Consider the following 14,094-nt stretch of genomic DNA (forward strand, 5'->3'; position numbering starts at 1 on the left):
CTTCTTCATTGAAGATACTGTCAGGCAATCCCCCACCTGCCAAGAATGAGAAAAATTAGTTTTGCCACATGAACATTGATTTTTGGACTGTTTGTTGGTGAAGAAAGAACTTGTTTTAAAAAACAATTGGAGATTTTGGCTGGAGAGAGACATTAGCATATCAACAGACAGTACTTCAAAGGACAAAGGGGCAATTCCCTGCTCCAATTCACAGTGGACTTTTGATTACCAGATGTTGAAGGTGGAAAGGCTAGCATTCCAGGTTAACTGCTAAGATGGCTGAATACACAAAAAGACGTGGTCGGACCGGTTTGGGTCACATGACTGACTTGGAGTTTTTGAATTTGAACTTCCAACAAGAAATTTGAAATCAGAGAAGGCTGTTAGCTCCTGGACTGAGAACACCTCTCTCCTGTTTGCTCTCATCTCACTCTCACCAGCTTCGGAAACCATTGAAGACATATGAACCCCAAGAGAAAAAAGTCTCCTATGCGAACAAGGTTTAAGAAGAATACTTGGCTCCAACAAAAAGCAAGACTACATACAATCAAGGACCCTACAGCGAGCTCGAAGCACAGTAAAACCCACTCCTCAGAGATTGCCTCAAATCTCTCTATTTTACTTTTCTTCTCTTTTCTGTCTCTATTTGCATGTGTGTATCGCCTATGCATGCTAGCGTGGGGCACGGCATGTATCCATAAGCGTTAACCAAATGAGAGGTTAAGTTTAAGGTTTAAGAAATTTCACTATTCTTCTTTAAACCTAAGAAAAACTGGTGTGCTCATTTCTTTGCCTTAGAATTGGAAAGCCGTGAGCAAGGATTCACAAATTGGGAGCTCAAAACACAGTGTGTTTAAAATTAAACCTTGTTACAATAAGACCAGGTGAAGACAGTAAAAGACCCTTAGACACCTTTCTCACCTGGTCGTAACAATACTAATGGGTAGATTTACACTGTTGATTTATTTAGGTCCAAAAATTTCTTCCTGATTTGATGCACTACTGGAGACTGCAATTACACATTGCACGACTGACTGTGGGGACCATATGCTAAAGTGAGAAACTTCTTGAATCAGCTCTTTATCTGTTCCATCTGCATGGCTGTTTATTCCTCTTTTTTTAATTCATTCATGTGATGTGAACATCTCTGGCAAGGCCAGCATTTGTTGACCATCCCTAATTGCCCCTGAGAGCTGGTAGTGAGACACCTTCTTGAACTGCTGCAGTCCATGGGGTGTAGGTATACCCACAGTGCTGTTAGGGGGGGGAGTTCCAGGTTTTTGACCCAGCGACAGTGAAGGAACAACAATATAGTTCCAATCCAGGATGGTGTGACGTTTGGAAGGGAACTTCCAGGTTGCGGTGTTCCCATGTGCCAGCTGCCCTTGTCCTTCTAGGTGGTAGAGGTGACAGCTTTGGAAGTTGCTGTAAAAGGAGGCTTGGTGAGTTGTTGCAGTGCATCTTATAGATAGTACACCCTGCTGTCACTGTGCATCAGTGGTGGAGGGAGTGAATGTTAAAGGTGGTGGATAGGGTGCCAATAAAGCGGGCTGCTTTGTCCTGGATGGTGTCGAATTTCTTGACTGTTGTTGGAGCAGCACCCATCCAGGCAAGTGGACAGTGTTCCATCACACTCCTGACTTGTGCCTTGTAGATGGTAGACAGGCTTTGGGGAGACAGGAGGTGAGTCACTCACTCTAGAATTCCCAGCCTCTGACCTGCTGTTGTAGCCACAGTATTTATATGGCTGGTCCACTTCAGTTTCTGGTCAATGGTAACGCCCACCCCCACCCCGTCCCCCAAGGATGTTGATAGTGGGGGATTCAGCACTAGCTATGCCGTTGAATGTCAAGGGGAAATGGTTAGATTCTCTCTTGTTGGAGATGGTCATTGCCTGGCACTTGTGCTGTTCCAATGTTACATGTCACTTAACAGCTGAAGCCTGGATATTGTCCGGGTCTTGCTGCATGCAGGCACAAACTGCTTCAGTATCTGAGGAGTTGCAAATGGTACTGAACACTGTGCAACTATCAGCGAACATCCACACTTCTAACCTTATGATGGCGGGAAGGTCATTGATGAAGCAGCTGAAGATGGTTAGGCCTAGGTCACTACCCTGAGGACCTCCTGCAATAAAGTCCTGGGACTGAGATGATTGGCCTCCAAGAACCACAACCATCTTCCTTTATGCTAGGTATGACTCCAACCAGTGGAGAGGTTTTCTTTGAATCCCATTGACTCCAGTTTTATTAGGCTCCTTGATGCCATCCTCGGTCAAATGCTGCCTTGATGTTAAGGGCAGTCACTCTCACCTCACCTCTGGAATTTAACTCTTTTGTCCATGTTTGGACGAAGGCTGTATCGAGGTCCACTCTAAAGTAGAACATTTTTCTATTTCTTTTTGACAGCCCAATAAATTTCCTTCCCTTTAAAAGGCTCCTGTGGCCCTTCCAATTGTGGGAGCAGTTACGGATATCCCAGGCAGGATGCTGGGCATTTCCAGCAATTGCAACTGTGTGTCCAACCCCAGGAGGTTTGTCAACTCGAGGTGTGTAGTACTTAGGCAGATGCAAGGCCCCTGCCGCAAGCAGCACAGTCATGTTGTGCCGAATGGCCTCCTTCTGTGCTATACCATTCTAGCATTCTGCTCACGTCCACATGTCACAGAGAATCTACCTTGTCCTGTTTGCAACAGCTAAGACATGTTCTCAACCAAATACAACAACAACTTGTGTTTCTGTTAGAGCCTTTGTCATAGAAAAATGCCCCAAGGCGCTTTAACTGAAGCATAATCAGACAGAAATGGACGTCAATGTATAGGTTTTCTTTGTACTGCTTATCCCCTGAAAAATAACTGCTTGCTGATATTGTTGTGAAATGTGATTTTCATCTTTCTTGATATTCTATTGCAGTGCTAGATGTGGCTTGGTTGGTAGCACCCTTGCCTCTGAGTCAGAAAGTTTTGGATTCTAGTTCCACTCCAGGATTTGAGCACAGAAAGTAAGGCTGACGCTCCAGTGCAGTACTGAAGGAGTTCTGCACTGCTGAAGGTGATGTCTTTCAGATGAGATGTTAAACTGAGGCCCGCCTGATCTCTCAGGTGAACATAAAAGATCCCATGGTACAATTTCGAAGAAGTACAGGGGAGTTCTCCCCGGTGTCCTGGCCAATATTTATCCCTCAAGCAACATCTCAAAAACAGATTACCTGGTCATTATCACATTGCTGTTTGTGGGAACTTGCTATGTGCAAATTGGCTGCCGCATTTCCTACATTACAACAGTGATTACATATCAAATGCACTTCATTGGCTGTAAAGTGTGTGGGCTGTCCAGTGGTCATGAAAGGCACTATATAAATGCAAGGTTTTCTTTTTCTGTACATGGTAATTGTTTTTTTGCAAATTGTGTTGTATTAACAGAACAGGCAGTCAGAAATCGAACTGTAAAGGGCATGTGAGGTTCTTCGTTGGCTGAAGGGCACATAAAAACAGAAAATTCTGGAAATACTCAGCAGGTCAGGCAGAACCTGTGGTAAGAGAAACAGTTAATGTTAACTGATGAACCAATTCTGATGAAAGTTCATCAACCTGAAACTATAACTCTGTTTCCCTCTCCACAGATTCTGCCAGACCTGCTGAATATTTCCAGAATTTTCTGTTTTTATTTCAGATTTCCAGCATTCACTGTATTTCGCTTTTGTATCAGGTCTGGACACACCTGTATTGTCCTTCCCAAACAGCCACATAAAGTTCAAAATGGAAGTCATCATCCTGCAGGTCCTTTTTTAGTTTTCAAAAAATGCACATTACTTCGTCCATTTAATGTCCACAAAAAATCCTAAACAGCAAAATGCACAGAATCACAGACCATCGATGCAAAATGAAAAGAAAAAACTGCAAATGTTGGAAACCTGAAATAATAATGGAAAATGTTAGGAAGTTACATTTAACGTAAAGACAGGCTAATGTTTTGGATACAGATGCTTTCTCAGAATTGGCCATCCCTCAACTCAGGCAAATAAACTAACAATAGAAGGCTATGATACGTTAATATTTCTGAACTATTGCTGCATCCATCAAAGGGTTAATAATAGTTTAAGGCTTTGCTTCAGTGAGCAGACTTATTACAGTTCCCAGCAACAATAGCAATGCATTTGCATCACTTGCACTGTTGGATCAGAGAATGTCAAACTATACTGATTAGAGGCCCAGGAAAGGTCAAGCAGATGCAGTAAGTAATAGCCTAAGGGTAAATATTCCGAATAATTATATGGAGCGAAGGTACTAGATTAAATACAGGAAGTATGATAAAATATCCTGACCCTAAAGGGAATTGAGTGTGATAAAAGGTTTCAGCAATAAAAGAATGTGCTGAATCCCCAAGCCCCTATAATGCCCAATCATTTTGTTAGAAGCGCCTGTATAGATGCATCGAAATAAAAAAAAATACATAGAGGGCAATTTTCATCTGTGTACCATTTATGCTGGAAAATGGAAGGATATGCAGATTGCATTTTTAAAAAAAAAATCTTGCCCACTGCAGCCCAAGGCCCACCGACTCAATTTTTGAACAGGCCTCGAAATGGGTCACCAGTGATCCTACCTAAAGCTCCACAATACAATTTTGGTGTTCCATTGAATCAGAGAGCACACTCCTCTTGATAGAACTGAGCACTGAGCAGGCGAACCAGCGGTCCTCAAAGGAACCACCGCAGGTCGCTTGAGCAGCGCTTACAAGAAGCCCCTGGCACTGATTTCTGTGCGCTTATAATACATGTCCCCCTGAGGCTCTCCTCCCCACCCATCCACCTGCTTAAGTACTGACTTCAGATGCAGCCCTGCATTGAAACCAGCTGATTTCCCTCCTTCCCTTCAACCTGACCGACAAGCTGCCTGTCAGTGCTCGCTGAACACTCAGATATGCAGATAATGCCCAGTCATGAAAATGATTCTGGCTTTCCATTGGTGCCATCAGGTGGAGGGTAACGGTCGTCCTGCCCACCACCCGCCTGATATGTGCCATAGCTTAAAATGACCTCTGCAGGATCTGAGCCAAGGAAATGGATTTTCTAATTATTATTTGAATTCTGCAGGTTTAAAAGCATCACTGCTTTCACTAGCGGTGAAAGCACATCAGATTGCAAAGCTGGTGATGAACGATGTGCAGACTGGGTACATGGTATTAAATTAACTGAAGCATTACCATACACATTAAAGAGACAGCAATACCTTTCACGGAACCTCTAAGCACTTTGGTCGAAAACTGGAGAAAATTAAAATGCCATTAGCTTCTGAATAAATCTTAGCAACTTCCAATTGCCTTAACGCTTGTTTATTTTATTTTTGATGTTATTTATTTGCTTCTGATAGTTCATTAACTGTTCCCTTGTAGAAGTTTGAGGAACAGACAATTGGGTATCATTACATGGTAGATGCTGCTCATTAAAACGTAAGTAAAGATGATAATTAAGAAGCTTCCTCTAATAGCTTTGTGGTTAAATACACTGCTGTTGATCTATACGTAGCAGGAAATTCCATGGTTTAATTTCCTCCCAGTCTGTGCTGAAAGACATGCCCAATGCAAACTGCTCAAATTCACAGAAGGTACCAAAATAGAAGAGACAGTTGAATCGGAGGAGGCAATCCTAAAATGAGTTTGACAAAATATGCAATGTAAGAGCAATGCAAATTAAATTTAATGCAGTCAGCTGCAACGTACTGCATAAAGAGAGGAAATAAAAGGTGACAAATTTTTTATGAATTGTGTTGCGACAGCTAGCTGAGAGATGTATTCACGTTTTCCTGCAACAACTTAGATTGCAGGTGTAACTGTCTAGCGCTCGATCTTGCCATTGATAATTTCCTCCATAGTTTGCTACATTCATATTTAGCATATGCTGTGGCATGGATGGCGCAACTCGGAAGCAGCACAACACAGCCGTATTTTTCTCGACAATTCCACGCATATGTTGACTGGGTGGTATTTCCAAGTTTTAAAATGTTCTTCTAATGCAAATCTGAAGTATGGCGCTCATCAAAAAGTGCCACTCCCACCAAGGCCGACCTCTTCACACTGGAATCGGTTGGCCCCTTCCGTTTAGAGAAGGGCGTGAATTTGAGGGCAGAGATTCCACAAGTGTGCTGAGCCTGTCCTCTAGCCTCAGACCAGCCAATGTTTACTCTTTTCAACAATTACTTTTTAAAAAGAACTATAAAAGATCCTGCAAAATCGTGATCCCCATTATTTTCAGGGGCGGGGCCAGAACTACGAAAATGAGCTTCCAGTTGTTATCGATGCAGGGTAATGGCAGAGAACCGTAAAAATCTCAAGAAAATGTGGAACGCCATAAGTGTTGGCATACGTCATTTAGCCCATAAGTTCCCCTTTCTTGTGCTTTGTTCAAGGATTCCAATGACAAAGATGCGCCGATATACTTGTGCAGGTCTCCAGGAAAATCTTGACTACTCTTCAACTTGTGCTCAGCATATACAATTACTGGGGGTTAGTGATGACAACATGAGTAGAATGCTGAGTTACATAGCCAAAGCCTTAGAGTACAGGTAGAATGCTGAGATAGATTTCCAAAACAGTGGAGTTTATAAAGTGTCATGCTTAAATATTATAGTGTTCTGATTAGACCACACTTTGAGCACAGTGTTCAATTTCAGCTACTGAGAAAAAAGCAAGACAATCTGGTCCTGGAGGGAATACAGCAAACACCTATGAGAATGATCCTTGAGGGGAAATTTTAACTCCTTTGAGGGAAGCTGGCAGGGTGTGTAGACCCCAGATCTGCAGTCTGGTCTATTTTAATGCTCAGTTCTCATTTAGCAGTAGGGGAGTGATGTCACGACTGATGGGGCAGGCGCAAAAAAATTGTGCCGGCAACCCAAGGAAATGGTCCCTGCTATAAAGTTAAAGCTGAGGAGAGGGTTTTGCAGCCTATCCTGACATCGGGAGAAGAGACAAGGCTGGGGCTGGGGAGGCTCAAGAACTCCTTGCAGGACCCTGAAGAGCATTGCTGCTTTTTCAGGTCTTTAGAGGGCCAGCGGGAGGCCACTCAAGAAACAGGCCCAGGAACTTTGTTTTAGGCATGGTTCATAATGCCCAGGCCTCAAAATGTATCAGGCCTCATGCCAACATGAAAGCATGGGCAGATTGGCTGCACTGCCAATTTTGTGCCCATTTAAAATCACCCCCAGGCCATGAATAATAATTGGCTCCATTGCATTAGAAATTAAAAATACTGTGTGGGAGGAGATCAAAAGGGAGGAAAAAACTGTTAGTGAGAAATCTGTAGCCAGTCAATAGGCTGCCTCACAGTGGGAGATAAACCATGTCTTTGATCTTCTACATCCCATTGTGCAGAGAGTGACCTAATCGATTTGAAAAAGAGACCAGGTGCATTGGGAATATTGACTGATCTCCAAGTAGAATTAAAGTTTAGCTTGTTGATATAGGCACCCTGTGAGGATTGGATCTAAAGGCATCTAGCTCATTCTGACTATGTGATGCAAGTTAATTGCCTTTGCTAGCAATGCCCCTGGGGGACAACATTACAATCCCCCTCAAGGAAAAGACCAAAAAAGTGAGTTGAGTTGAATTCTAGGTATTGAAAATTGCTGAGTAGAGCTATGCGATATTAACATAAAATTGAACCGTCAAGCATTACTATGAGAAAAAGGAACTTCATTTCTTTTCAACATCTGGCGGATACTGGTAAAGCAGTATTAATGGGTTTAATTCATAGGTGACTCATATTTCATGAATGTTAGAGATCTGAATGAATGATGTAGTTCATCTCGAGAGTGAAATAAGTGCTTCCCCACTCTTAATGTTGTTCTCTTATTTATTGCATTCCCATTACTGCATTCCTACAGAAAAAAGATGGTTTAAAATTATTTCTAAATTTAACAATGTAACATATTTGCTTAACTAAGTTTCATGTGCAAAATAAAACTCACAACAACTTGCATTTATATAGCAATTTCACAATATAAAATATCCCAAGGTGCTTCACAGCAGTGTTATCAAACAAAATATGATACAATAAGGAAATATTTGGACTTCTGACCAAAACATTGGTCAAAGAAGTAGATTTTAAGCAGCATCTTAAAAGAGAAGATAGAAAGGTGGAGAGGTTTAGGGAGGAAATTGTAGAGCTTAGGACCTTGGCAGTTAAAGGCACACTGTCCATGGTGGTGTGATTAAAACCGGGGATGCTCAAGAGGCCAGAATTGGAGGAGTGCAGGGTTGCAGGAAGATACAGAGATAGGGCAAGGTGAAGCCATGAATTGACATGAAAATTAGGAGAACTTTAAAATACAGACCTTAGTGGACCAGGAGCCAATGTAGGCTTGAATGGGACTTGGTGCAAGTTAGAATACGTGCATCAAAGCTTTGGATGAGCTTAAATTTACAGAAGGTTCATGGCAGCTAAAAGGGTGATGGTATAGTCTAGAGATAACAATGGCTGAGGGTTTCAGCACCAGATGAGCTGAGGCAAGGGTGGGGACAGGCGATGTTATGAAGCTCAGTAAATCTATGGCAATGAGGCTTCAGAACCTCTTCTGCTATTGGTGTTCATTTATTCTTATGTTTTATGGAAAGAAATAGTCTGACTTTCTGGTTTAATAGCGATCTGTAGTTGTTAGTCAGCATAAAATTATTGAAGCAGCAGTTTACTCTCAGTTGCTGAAGTCAATTAAATTAATTTATGACGGTGTCCTATGAGTGATCTGTGCATTGAGGACAACTTAGGAGCTTCCACTGATAGTCAAACAATAGCTTTAACCAATGTGTGATACAAATTATCATACATGCGTATTGTTACAACCAAGTGAGGAAGGGCTCTCAGGCTTCCCACTTGCCCTTTTCCTGGTTTGGCTGTAACAGGATTTAATTTTTAAAAACACAGTGTTTTAAGCTTTCCCTTAGTGAGTCTTTGCTCACTGTTTTCTAATTGTAATTGTAAAGGAATCAACCAGACAGGCTTTCTCAGGTTTAAACAAGAAAGGTGTAAGTTTATTAACCTTAAAACTCTAATTCAGTTAAAACTACTAAGAATATGTGATGCAACCACGCTAACATGCATACACGATAAACACGCACACAAATAGATACAGAGGAGGAGAAAGAATTAAAGGGGGGGGGGAAGATTTCAAGTAGTAGATGGAATTCAATTACTGTTGTTGGTTTGGATGTAATGATCTTGATTGGAGTTAAGTCTTGCAGTTCTCGTTGGGGTCCAGTGCACACTTTAAAACTTGTTTTGCTGGTACCAGAAGGCTGCAGGGGTCTTCTGTCTTAAGGCTTAAGTCACCTCTGTGGGTCCTGGAGAGAGAGAGAGAGAGAAACCTTGCTTCCTCTTGGTCTTCAAAATGCAGTCTGCCTCAAAGTTTTACTGTGATGCACAGTTCAATCAATTTCCAGGTTGGCCAGCAGGTTAGTCATGTGACTAGCTCTTTGTTTGAAACAGCATCGCTTGCAAAACTTTGCTGATTCTTCAAAGCTTACCAGACACACTTAATGGGGGAGTGGGGGGGGGGGGGGGGTGGGGGAGAGATGGTGGGGTGTTGCTGGAATGCTGGCTCTTACACAGATAATGACTCTCAATGTCTTTTGATCATCACTTTTGACGAAACACATCTGGCTAATTAAATCAGGGAGTACTTCCATTGTCTCTCTGTGCAACTTTCTCTCAGAATGCAAATGTGCAGCCATGTTTTCAGCCACTGCTCTGTGGTCTTTTTAAACAAGTTATTTTCAATGTCCAGTAAGCGTTCAAATAGTGTTCCATATGACGAAATTAATATGTTTCTATTTGGCAGGTGTGGTTTCCGTCACAGTATTATTTTTGCAGTCATTGAATTTGCATATATATGGCACTTTATCATATCTGTTAGAAATGTGTCAAAGCTCTTAACACAACAATGGCCGGTTATTTTCTAGAAAGGCGCAATCGGTAATGTTAAGCATTCATTGCATTGTTTTGTAACCTGATCTTCCCTTTGTGAATTTACAGCAAAATGTGCTTCCGCGCTCTGCACAAGACATGCAGCATTTGCTAAAGTCAGACACCCTGCAGAAAAGGACACCTGTCACCTGTCGAATGCGAGCCCTTGCAGCTCCCTGAAGGATATTGCAAGATGTACAGTGCTTGACTGGAAGGTAACTAATCAGTAGAAACTGAAAGCAATTTGCAAACACAGGACTCTAGTAGCAGCAATGAGATGAATAACAAATTAATTTATTTTCCTTGAGGGATGTATTTTGGCCAGAATACCTCTATTTCTTTGCCATCAGTTGAATGTCTCATCTGAAGGCCAGTACCTTTAACCGTCCAACACTCTCTTCGTGTCACATTGAGCCTTTAACCATTCAGCACTCTCTTTGTGTCACACTGGAGTGTCAGAGTAAATTACTTGCCCAGGTTACAGAGTTTGGATAATTGGCTAAAAGATGTTTGGATCACTGGACCTTTGACTGCAGAACATATGTTACATCGAGTTTGCTGCACACATTCAATTCTAATTACACAGCAGTTCTCTCCCACAGCTGGTTTGCATTTTATAACCAACAAGTTGGGCAACTCATTACCTACATCATAACTCAAGTTAGCATACAGTCCTTATGCTTTACAGCTGTACTGAGCATTAGAGTGGATCTCATTAGGTTGTTTGTACAGTCCATTCAAAACTGCATTTGATGTCAACTTTTAAAGTTGCACCAGAATAATTTTAGTTGAGGGTTTTACAGGACCAGAACTCTTCTTGTGTCATGCATTCAACATGATCAAGACTTACTTTGGTTTTCTGGGCTTGCTTTAAGCTTACGTTTCACTTCAGTGGCCAGTGAAAATTGTTGATAATTGAACAAATTGCCTAGACATTTAGTGCGTCACTGATAGTGTCACAATAATATCTTATTTGCAATGATATCTTAGCTGCCATTTCTAACTGTAACTTTTCCTGATGAAATGGCTTCACCTTGGGGAAATTGTTTGTTGGTGGATCATTTCTCAAGATAGTCTGAATGAATCCAATAGGGAATTCAGGAGAAACTCTTTACCCAGAGAATGCTTAGAATGTGGAACTTGCCATCACATGGAGATTTGAGGCAAATAGTGTAGATGCATTTAAGTGGAGGTTTGTTGAGTTGAATGGCTTTTTCTGTTCCGTACATTCTGTGTAATTCTTGATAACCTGTCACATTTGGTTTCTTTCATAAAGTTTAAATTCTGTGTTCTATTAATTCTAAGAATGCAATTGGCAGCCACTTTTGTCTTAATGTGAAGTGGTTCTGGCTGAGCATTGATACTAATTTGGTAGTATAACTCAGGAGACTACCAAGCAGATTGAAGCCGTGAGACTGTTCCCCAACTCCTTCTTTGGGAACTGGGCTAGCCGATCCTTTGTCCCCTTCACTGTCAGGTCAGACTACCTGGAGGTGCTGGGGATATGGTTCAGAAGGGCCGGGGCGTGCACCAAAACCTGGGAGAAGCAAGTAGCCAAGGTACAACACAAGCGGAGAATGTGGGGGCAGCGATCTCTCTCCATTGTGGGTAAGAACCTGGTCATCAGGTGCAAGGCGCTCACGTTGTTGCTGTACATGGCACAGGTCTGGCCCATACCCCACTCCTGCGCAGTGACGGTCACCCGGTGCCATTTTCCGCTTCATCTGGGGATCCAAAATGGACCGGGTCTGGAGGGACACAATGTTCAAACCTCTGGATAAGGGTGGGAAAAATGTACCCAACATGGCCCTCTTCCTGATGACTACCTTCGTGTGCGGCTGCATCAAGCTGTGTGTAGACCTCCAGTACGCAAACTCCAAGTGTCACTACGTGCTCAGGTTCTATCTGTCCCCGGTGTTGCAAAGGATGGGCCTGGTTACATTGCCGCGGAATGCTCCATCCAGTTGGACTGTGTCGTACCACCTATCCTTTGTGAAGCAGTTTCTGCAGGAAAACACCTTTGACCACCGATCCATCAGGCAGTGGTCTGCAAGGAATGTCCTCAAGGCCCTACAGGAAAAGGAGACGGTGGATCCTGTTGGATGGTTCCCCGAGCAGACCGCCAATTCATTTGGCGGAATGCCTCATCACCAGAACTTTCAAACAAGCACCAAGATGTAGCTTGGCTGGTGGTGAGAACAGCCCTCCCTGTCAGATCCTTCCTGCACGCCCGAAGTCTCACCCCTCCGCACAATGCCCTCGCGGTGCCTGTGGTGGGGAAGAGACGGTTGCCCACCTCCTTCTGGAATGTGTCTTTGCAAAGCAGGTGTGGAAAGAGATGCAGTGGTTTTTGTCGAGGTTCATCCCAAGCAGCTCTGTAACACAGGAGTCTGTGCTCTACGGGCTGTTCCCAGGGACGCACACCGAGACAAACATCAACTGCTGCTGGAGGACTCTCAATTCGGTGAAAGACGCCCTTTGGTCTGCCCGAAACTTGCTGGTCTTCCAGCGCAAAGAATTGTCCACGACCGAATGTTGCAGACTGGCACATTCCAAGGTCCAGGACTACGTGCTGAGGGACGCACTAAAGCTTGGGGCAGCTGCAGCAAAGGCTCAATGGGGAAAGACCTCTGTGTAAGGTCCCCCCACCAAGCTGAACGGAGGGGCTGGATCCATGGGAAACCCCTCGAACTGTATCGGGAAAATTTTGTGTGCTGTAAAATGTAAAAATGTGTATGGCATGACAAATGTGAAATGGAAGGGTTGTGAGGCAACTCATGATTGTATTGAAGGAAAATGATCTCCCTTGCTCTGTTTGTAATTTTTGACTTGGTGCTGTTTGAAACTGTTTGGTAATGTATTTTTTTACAGATTTGTATGAATAATGTATATTTTGGAAATTAAACAAAAAAGTTCCCCACCTCCTTCTGGAATGTGTCTTTGCAAAGCAGGTCTGGAAAGAAATGCAGTGGTTTTTGTTGAGGTTCATCCCGAACAGTTCCGTAATGCATGACTCAGTGCTCTACGGGCTTTTCCCAAGGACACGCACCAAGATAAACATCAGCTGCTGCTGGAGCAGCATTAACTCGGTGAAGGACACACTTTGGTCTGCCTGAAATTTGCTGGTCTTCCGGTGCAAAGAGTTGTCCACGACTGAGTGTTGCAGACTGGCACATTCCAAGGTCCAGGACTACGTGCTGAGGGACGCACTGAAGCTTGGGGCAGCCGCCGCAAAGGTTCAATGGGGAAAGACCACTGTGTAAGGTCCTGTTGCCATAATATACCGAGTGGCTGGAACCCGTGTAAAACCATTCGGGCTGTATGCACCAAAATGTTTTTTACTATATAATGCCAATTTACATTGCATTTAAAATGGAATGGCAAGAATTGTGAGGCACTTCATGTTTCTGTATCGAAGAAATCTGATCGCTATTGGACTTTCTGAAATGTGAAATTGAACTGTTTTGAACTATCTTGTAATGTATTTTTGCAAATTTTTATGAATGAAGTATATTTTTAGAAATAAAAGTGTGATATCTCCTTTAGAAGCCTGTCTTACATTGGTTTGAGATGCTAACAAACACAGGATAGCTTCAACCTGAAGCTTTGCTACAGAACAAGTGGTATAATTTCCTGTAAGCTTTTTTGCTTTCCCCCCAGTTTTCTCCTCTATCATACTGAAAGTGGTGAATTATGCTTGTTCCACAGGAATAACTAGCCTTTATTAAGTTGTCTACTATTGGGTCTAAACAGTGAGAATCGGGAGCTATTGTACCGTCGGAGCATCACAATTGAGCCTAAACTTTTTCTCACCTAATGTCACATGTGCATGTGGACAGATACCTACACAAAGCTAACCAGCCAGCCACAGTGTCACACGCAAAGATAGACAGACACAGAAAGACAAGCGCGTACACACAGACACAAAGTCAGACATGCACACAAATACGCACATAAGGATATACACATGGACAGACAGACACACACACACATACACACAATGAAAAACATACACACAGACATATAGGGCTGGATTTTAAGAGCCCGCCGAAATGGCAGCCCGCACATATGGGCCACGTGCCGCCGAGCCGCTACAATCTACCACACAGCGGCTCATTTAAAGACATTGGGGCTCAC

The sequence above is a fragment of the Heterodontus francisci genome, chromosome 2 (genome assembly GCF_036365525.1).
Source record: "Heterodontus francisci isolate sHetFra1 chromosome 2, sHetFra1.hap1, whole genome shotgun sequence".
Taxonomy (NCBI): domain Eukaryota; kingdom Metazoa; phylum Chordata; class Chondrichthyes; order Heterodontiformes; family Heterodontidae; genus Heterodontus; species Heterodontus francisci.